Consider the following 7,822-nt stretch of genomic DNA (forward strand, 5'->3'; position numbering starts at 1 on the left):
GGCAGGCCAGAGCCACAGGCAATAATGCCGTGGTACAATGATATTTCAAAGGAGTGTAAAATGTTAATGACTACAGATCGACTGTGCACGCACACACACTATAATCATATCATCATCTCTACTCCCCAGTTAGTAGGAGCTGCGTCTTCGCCAAGAGCATTGATGAGGTTTAGATACTGTGTCCTATAGCACTGCGACCTCGTGACACCTAATAATATTAGACCCAGTCTTCAGGCTTGCTGCTCTCCTCTGCCGTGATTCTGTACTGTGATGATGGGGCTGTTCAAGTAGATACTGGATAACAAGCAGAGACAGAGGAAGATCAGAGGAAAAAGCCTGCTGTAATAACATCCTCTGTTGGAGGAGCTGACAGCCTTGAGAGACGTCACTTAGTGGTGTGGAAACAACAGAGAACTGTACAGTCTGACGGGCAAAAAGCTACACGGTATGGGAAGGTAAGTAGATTTCAGCTTGGGCTCCCGAAATATCAACACAGCCTCATGAAATTTCAGGCAGAGGACACTCCACCATGAAAAGAAGTGATAATACCACGAATTGGACGTGCCATTTTCACCTGTGTATCATGTGAAAAGGCTAGCTAAGGCTTATGTTTGGGCAAGTAAGCAACTTTGGTTAAGGTCAGGGTAAGGGTTTGATAATGACTAAATGAGATTTTTATTTTGCTGAAAAATCTTTTTGGCATGAGTTGGGGATTGAGGGTTATTAAACGCACAGTATGTAATTTCTGCCGCTAGGGGTCTCTCAACCAAAACAATAACAAAAGACGTAGTTTGATGATGTCGTGAAGTAGCGTGGGATCATGGGAGTTTTTTTACGGGGACAGCTTCGGCGACAGAACGCGCAGCAAACGGGAATGAATAATTGTGATCCATCATGAGTGAGCAATAAAAACAATAGAATGAAAACTAGAAATAACCGCCTCGCGGTTGCATGCCTCCGCCAACAAGTTGCAGTTTACATCCATGTCTGTCCAGACTCATAAAATATATGTAGTGAAGACTTTGAAGGAATTTAATGAAAGGTATTAAGTGTATTTTTTGGCGAAATGGAAGTTATCACTATATTGACATGTATGGTTCCAGTGAAACATGCTGTCTTCACTTAGAGACTATTTTTACAGAGGAGTACAGAGGACTGATAGAGAGCTTCGTCACATGGTGCAACGACAATCACCTGAAGCTCAATATCAGCAAAACCAATGAGCTTGTGGTGGACTACCAGAGGAACAGGAGGCCCCCTGTCCTGGTTGTCATCCAGGGAGAGGAAGTGAAGAGGGTGGACTCATGCAAGTATCTTGGGGTCCAAATCAATATAATAAATGTGAATTGTGTGAAATTTTGTCATAATTAGTGTATGAATTCTTGAGTTATGGCCAAAAACGTCTTTTGTGAGGTCACAGTGACCTTGACCTTTGACCACCAAATTGTAATCAGTTCATCCTTGAGTCCCAGTGGACGTTTGTGCCAGATGTAATGAAATTCCCTCCAGGCGTTCCTGAGATATCGCGTTCATGAGAATGGGACGGACGTGAGGTCACAGTGACCTTGACCTTTGACCACCAAAATCGAATCAGTTCATCCTTGAGTCCAAGTGGACGTTTGTGCCAAATTTGAAGAAATTCCCTCAAGGCGTTCCTGAGATATCGCGTTCACGAGAATGGGATGGACGGACGTATGGACATACGGACGGACGGACAACCCGAAAACATAATGCCTCCGGCCACGGCTGTCGCCGGCATGGAGGCATAAAACAACAGAGTGGCTAGAGTGGCTAGCTAGCTAGTTTGCCGACTTCCTTCCTCACTCTCTGACGTATCATCTGGTGTTTCCTGTGTTTCCCCGGAAATTAGGGGGTAAAGGGGATATGACGCCATTGACAGGCGACCAAATGAAACGCACCGTTACCTTGAATAAAATTATGGATTTCTCTGGGTTTGAACATTGTTGGAAACATTTGGGATAATGTAAGTACACAACTCAACAAAATATATAACATAGGTCTAGTCGTTCAGATATTTTAATGCGGAAATGTTACATATTATACCTTTAACATTGTGCTTATTTCACAAAATTATGTAAATAAGTCGATCTGCAGCCAAAGCTAATAGAGAAGAGTGACAGCCAAAAGCTATTATATAGTACTATATGGCAAGTGCAAAGGCATCAGTTGTAAAAACATCCCCACTAACTCCTGCAGATGATAAAATGCACTGCAATTAAAGCAGGGAATGCAAAAAAGAAACCTGTCTCTCTCTCCCATCCACTTCTGTCTGTGAAAATGCAATGTAATATTGAATATCGTGAACATGATTCATTCTCCCCATACAGCACAGCGCAGCACAGTACAACACATGTAGCCTTCAGCAACTTGAAGTGAATCATTTCCTAACTCGGAAGCTATTAAAGTAGACACAATGCGTTGCCAGATCTGCGGCCCGAGGCATCGTGAGGACGGGCTCTGTTGTAAATGAAAGGCAGTAGAGACAAGCGGGTCGAACAGTCGTGTTTAACACCCGACGATCACGTGATGAAAAAAGGAAATGCACGAAAAGAAAAAAGAAGCAGCCGTTTTTTCCTCCATTGTGGGAAGAAAGACGTTGCTGCAGAATAAGGCAGGGGCTCTTTGAGAAGAAAGATGAGATGGCGCTCTCAACTCGACAAAACGTCCTCCCCTCCACCTGTCGCCTCGGTGGGAGAGTGAAGGTCTTTGTTCTGTCTCAGCGATAAACCCTTCCCTGGATAAAGGCTTCTGTCTAATAGAACAAGCTGCCTATGAGAACGGTGTGGGGCGGAAACTATAATTTGGTACCAGCTCAGGGAAATGGGACTCTCGCACCTCAAAACGTTAATGCCTCAGAGACTCATAATGTGCAAAGTGCTGGAATCATTCAGAAAACTGGACAGCAGTCTCATCACGATGAATCCCGTCTAAAGATAGATTCATGGAAATATACTGGACCAGACAAAAGGCCTCTCTTTGGCAAGAAGGAATAGAGGTAACACACAAACTGGCACACATGCACACACACACACACACACACACACACACACAGGGTCCTGGTTGGCCGGTGGGAATATGTCTCTGCCTATTATTTGCTTTGGTCCCAGGTTTCCAGTTTTCTTGAGCTTATCGTGTGGAGGATATATTGCTGTGGTGTCCTAGGGGGTAGGTCACCTACACAAACAGAAGGCCCTCTTTTCCTTGGGCAACAATCAGCTGAGAGTGGGAGGACAAGAGAGAAATGGACTGAGCAATTTTGTACCCTATTCTATTTTCTCTCCCTGGCCACAGTTTTTTCTGTGTAGCAGAGATGTTGGAAAGTCCGAAATTCCAACTTTCTACTAAGAAACAAAGCAATGGAACGGGTCAGAATTTAGAATTCCAAGTAGTAAACAAGATTTTCTCAACTTTGCGTTTTCCCAGATGCAGTTATCTGACGTCAACGGGGCGGTATACATTGTGAACGCTACACAGCAGGACTTTTATCATGTTCATAATCCTCTTAACACACTTACATTTGATTTTCAGCATTGCATGACCTTAAATCTATTTAATTTGAAATGCCAGGTTGCGCTTACAGTTGCTAACGTTCCATGCTAACTAGCTAGCTAACACTGCCAAATGCCATTGACATAACACAAGCTGTTGCATTGGGAAGAGGATATTACGTTGGGAAAAGAAAATCTCACAGGCGTCCTTGTTCCTTCCCTGGTTTTTCTGAGCTGAATCACTTAAATGCACAGCGGTTGTAATTATTAGCCTACAATTGTATCTACCAGCCGGGAATTTCCAACGTCCAACTTTGAATGGAATGCAGCTACCTTGTCAAGATCCAAGATCGACCTCTACTGTGGAAATATAGTTTATCTTACATGATTGTGACATCTGTTGTCTGATATCGCCACGCAAGGAAAGACCAATTCATGTATACATTCTTTGCCCTTCATTTGCTGACGGTGAAGATCCAATTAACGGCAGCAGCCACACCACAGCTGTTGTGAATACACCCATGAGGCATGCAGAGGAGACATGAGTCTGCGTAGATTGGACCATTTGTCTTAGCCGTGAGTGCTAACAGATTGCCCTGTCTTTAACATCCCCCTCTCCCCCTCTTCCAATTCCCAATTCTAGCCATCCCTCATTTAGAGCCTCCCTGAAGCGGGCGCAGCAGTGTAGCAGTCCATTTGGCTGTCATCTCATTCATGGGAGGCTGTTGAATGATCTGTCTTTTGGTAGATAGTAAGAGGATCTCAATTTGATTTCCTGTTGGAACAAAAGTCTGTAATCTACGGGATGTGATCTATTACAGTGTGGCATCATCCATCGGCTACCTCTTTAAATGCCGATTTAATTTCTTGGTGAGGAAACTTCTGGTTTGAACACCTTTACCTGACTTCAACAAGTAATAACCATTTTGATCAATTTAAACCAGGGTTTCTAATATGTACAAGCCCGCACACTATATGCATCTCCCCCAAGACCATGGATTAGAGGCAACAGGAAACTTAACTGCTTATTTTTCCATAATACATGCCGAACATAACCGCTGATAAGCATTTTGCCCTCCGACAGAGAGACTCAGACTCAGTAGCAGCGGCGGATTCGTCTTCCCTCAGGCTGGAGGAGATATCAAGCTCCAGCAGCAGCAGAAACAGCATCCTAACACCCCAGTTCCAGCGGGGCTTCCATCTCCTCTGTCAGCTGTCAGCTCAAAATGTCTGGTGCCTGTCAGACCTGAGCCTTCAACTCAGTCTGTGTCTGTCGACTGAACTACTAATAGACTTTCATCCAAAGTTAGAAATGAGATTTACATCATGAGAGAAAATCAAATGATATTCAAAGCTGCTGCGTATTCTGCAACCTAAACAACAGAAATATCGCTGATGCGCGTTTGTGAAGTCTCGGCAACAGCCTAGCACTACCGGTCTAATGCACTGTACTGTCACGTTGGACCAGCCACTCATGACAGTAAGCAGTTTTCTGACTGTCACTGCGCTGTCACATGCATTATAACTTCCTAAAATGGTTTTCTGGATTTCTGTTTTGAGTTGTTTTTGCCTGGTGCTCGTCGGTGCAGCTGTGTCATTCTTCCACGGGAGCAGGTTGACTCTTTGCCCGGCGCTTGCTCGAAGGCTTGGCATTATCATGGGTTTGCTCCAAGGTTGCCACTGAGGCTCACTGAGACCAATGGGCAAACTAATGAGCCCCACAAGGCCCCTCTGATATGCCCCATGGCCTTGTTAGAAAGCACTAGGAGACAGAGGGGTGTGGAGGGAGAGAGAGACAGAGATACAAAGTGGGGGGGGAAGGTTGTCAAAGTTATGGGGCAATGGAGAAAGGGGTAGTTAAAGGGGAAGACAGCGTGGCATGATGATGATGCAGTGAAAAGAGGGCGAGAAAGGCCAGTGGACTTTGTGGGCCAAAAATCTGTCAATTGACAGGAAGAAATAGAATAACTATTATTTCCTTGTGTGAATGGAAATCTAACCGCACTGTTTTGTACATGAAGTGCTACAAGGGAAAGTCATAGAGGGAATTTTGGAAGCTGCGATATTTCAATTTGTAATTCAAAACAGGCATCAATTGATGGCACTTGGCCCTTCTAGTGTAAGAGCAATGAGAGAATTGGATAAATGGATGAATTGGATGAACCAGAGGGGAGGACGGGGTAGCAGTGGGGTATTCTCAAATCTAGGAACAGACCACAAGACCTTTACAATCCTATTACATTGTGAAAACTACACCAGACCCGACCTTATCATAATGTTTTTATCTCTATTTTTCACCTTCGAAATGACTCAGGAAAAGGAGAAAAAGAGCAAAGATCTTGTGCTCCTTCTTTCGCAGAGTGACTCGAAGAATCTCCTGGATAGATGACCCATTAGGATTGGGTGACTAAAACGGGAACTCAATCTAATGCCTCATTTCCCCTCAGAGATGAGCCCGGCTTTATGGCTTGACCTCTCCCAAAAGAATCTCTTGCTTTCTACTGTGGCCACGTTGTAATCTCACACATCGCTGTCTCGCTTAATCCGAAAATAATATCAAACACATTAGCACAGGCAAAGGCCTGGAAAATCCAATTTGAAATTCATACTGCAGCTCTCTTGGACTTGATCACTCCATATGTGTGATGTCATGTATGGCAGTAATGGACACTTATCTCCAATGGGAGAGAAGTCAAACAGGAGAGAGAGGTGCAGGGTGAAGAGTTGCATCAAATTGCACCACTTAGGACTGATAAGTGCCGGAGGATGGAAAGGTTGTTTCTGAAAGTTTACACTTCTTTTTGATATATGTGAAATGAGGCACAATAACGTATCACTGCTATCAGGTGAAACCTTGGATCTTTTCAGGTACTTTACAGACACTATGAGCAGGTCCTTATCCAACAGGTTTTTAAAGGTTTTCATAAGCCCAAGGGTGGTAGAATTTTCTGGAACTATAGAGGACCATGTAATCCTTCAATATGTTAAAGTAGTAATCTTCAAGATTTTTTTTTTCTTTCGTCTCCATCTTTGGTGCCAAGTGCTCATTGCTGTGGTGTTTCTGCACTGCATTTCCCAGAGATCACCTGTCAATCATACTGTGTCCAGTACTGTGTCTTTTTCTTTTCTTTGTCTGTTCAGCCAAGGTGCCTATTGCTGCTCTGCCAACTACCCAGTTCTTCTTCTTTTTATTCCAAACAAACTGGAAACCTGAAACGTAACTCTTCCTGTGCGCCAGAGGATTTTTCCTAGGAAAGGCCTACCAGACACCAGGTGTTTAGAACAGCAAATGTGAAAGCTTTCATTAACTGGGAACAGGTTGAATCACTATTGTGTTATACCAGTTGTCAATAGTGGCAAAACAGATATTTATTTATATGAAAATGTTGCAAATTATCACTTTAAAACATGAAAATCACAAAGACTGGGGTTACAAATTTTCTCATGACAGCAATATGTCTCCCAACATATAGCACTATGGTAAAGGGCAGTGGTGGAATAGACCTACAGGCAATGCAGGTCCTGTAGGCAATCGGAAATGTTCTACAGCAGTAAGCAATATAAGGCTACTGCCATTCATAGTGTCTGCAGCTGCATGTCGTCTGCCTTATTCCTTATAGCTACTGTACCCCAGCAGCACATGTAAAAGAGGAGCGGCTAAAAAAAACTGTCAAGCAAAAACTGTCCTCCAACCACGGACACGTAATTACTAGGGCTGAATATGGAGTAGACCTTTGTTCAGACTGATATTTTTCATGAGATAACTAGCTGAAAAGGCTAATGAGCAGCACAATGTCAACAGACGGTGGTGTACCGGCCAAAAACTTTTAATTTGACACTTCCATTTTCTATCATCAAGGGGAGAAAGACAAAGAGCGCCTGCAACTCTTCAAGGCTTCTGGGTGACTGTGTCTGTCAGTGTCTTCAAAACAGCAGCCGCAGCCGGTAATGTAGAGTACCTCCTTCTGCTCAGCGGGCTTGAAACAAATGGGTTATTTAGAGCCTACTTCATTTGCACTTGTGGGGAAAGGGCAGAAAGGAAATGAGAACCCCTTGACGGTTCAACACTGGATGTATTTAATTAGCCAATTCACTCTCTGCTTTGACGCCTCAGTGGGCACAATGCTTCTTTGTATTTTTAAAAGTAATTGTCACTTGCCGCATCAGCATTCGGCAGATCCAGGCATGCAGACAGAAGCAGAAAAAACTACCTCCCCCCCCCCTCCCTCTGCTAAGAGCTTGTAAAAATAGACATGTAGGCAGACATTATGCTGCATTGTTGGTCAGAGATAACCTATGCAGATTGAATGCCT

Source organism: Centroberyx gerrardi, chromosome 12, assembly GCF_048128805.1.
Source record: "Centroberyx gerrardi isolate f3 chromosome 12, fCenGer3.hap1.cur.20231027, whole genome shotgun sequence".
Classification (NCBI taxonomy): domain Eukaryota; kingdom Metazoa; phylum Chordata; class Actinopteri; order Beryciformes; family Berycidae; genus Centroberyx; species Centroberyx gerrardi.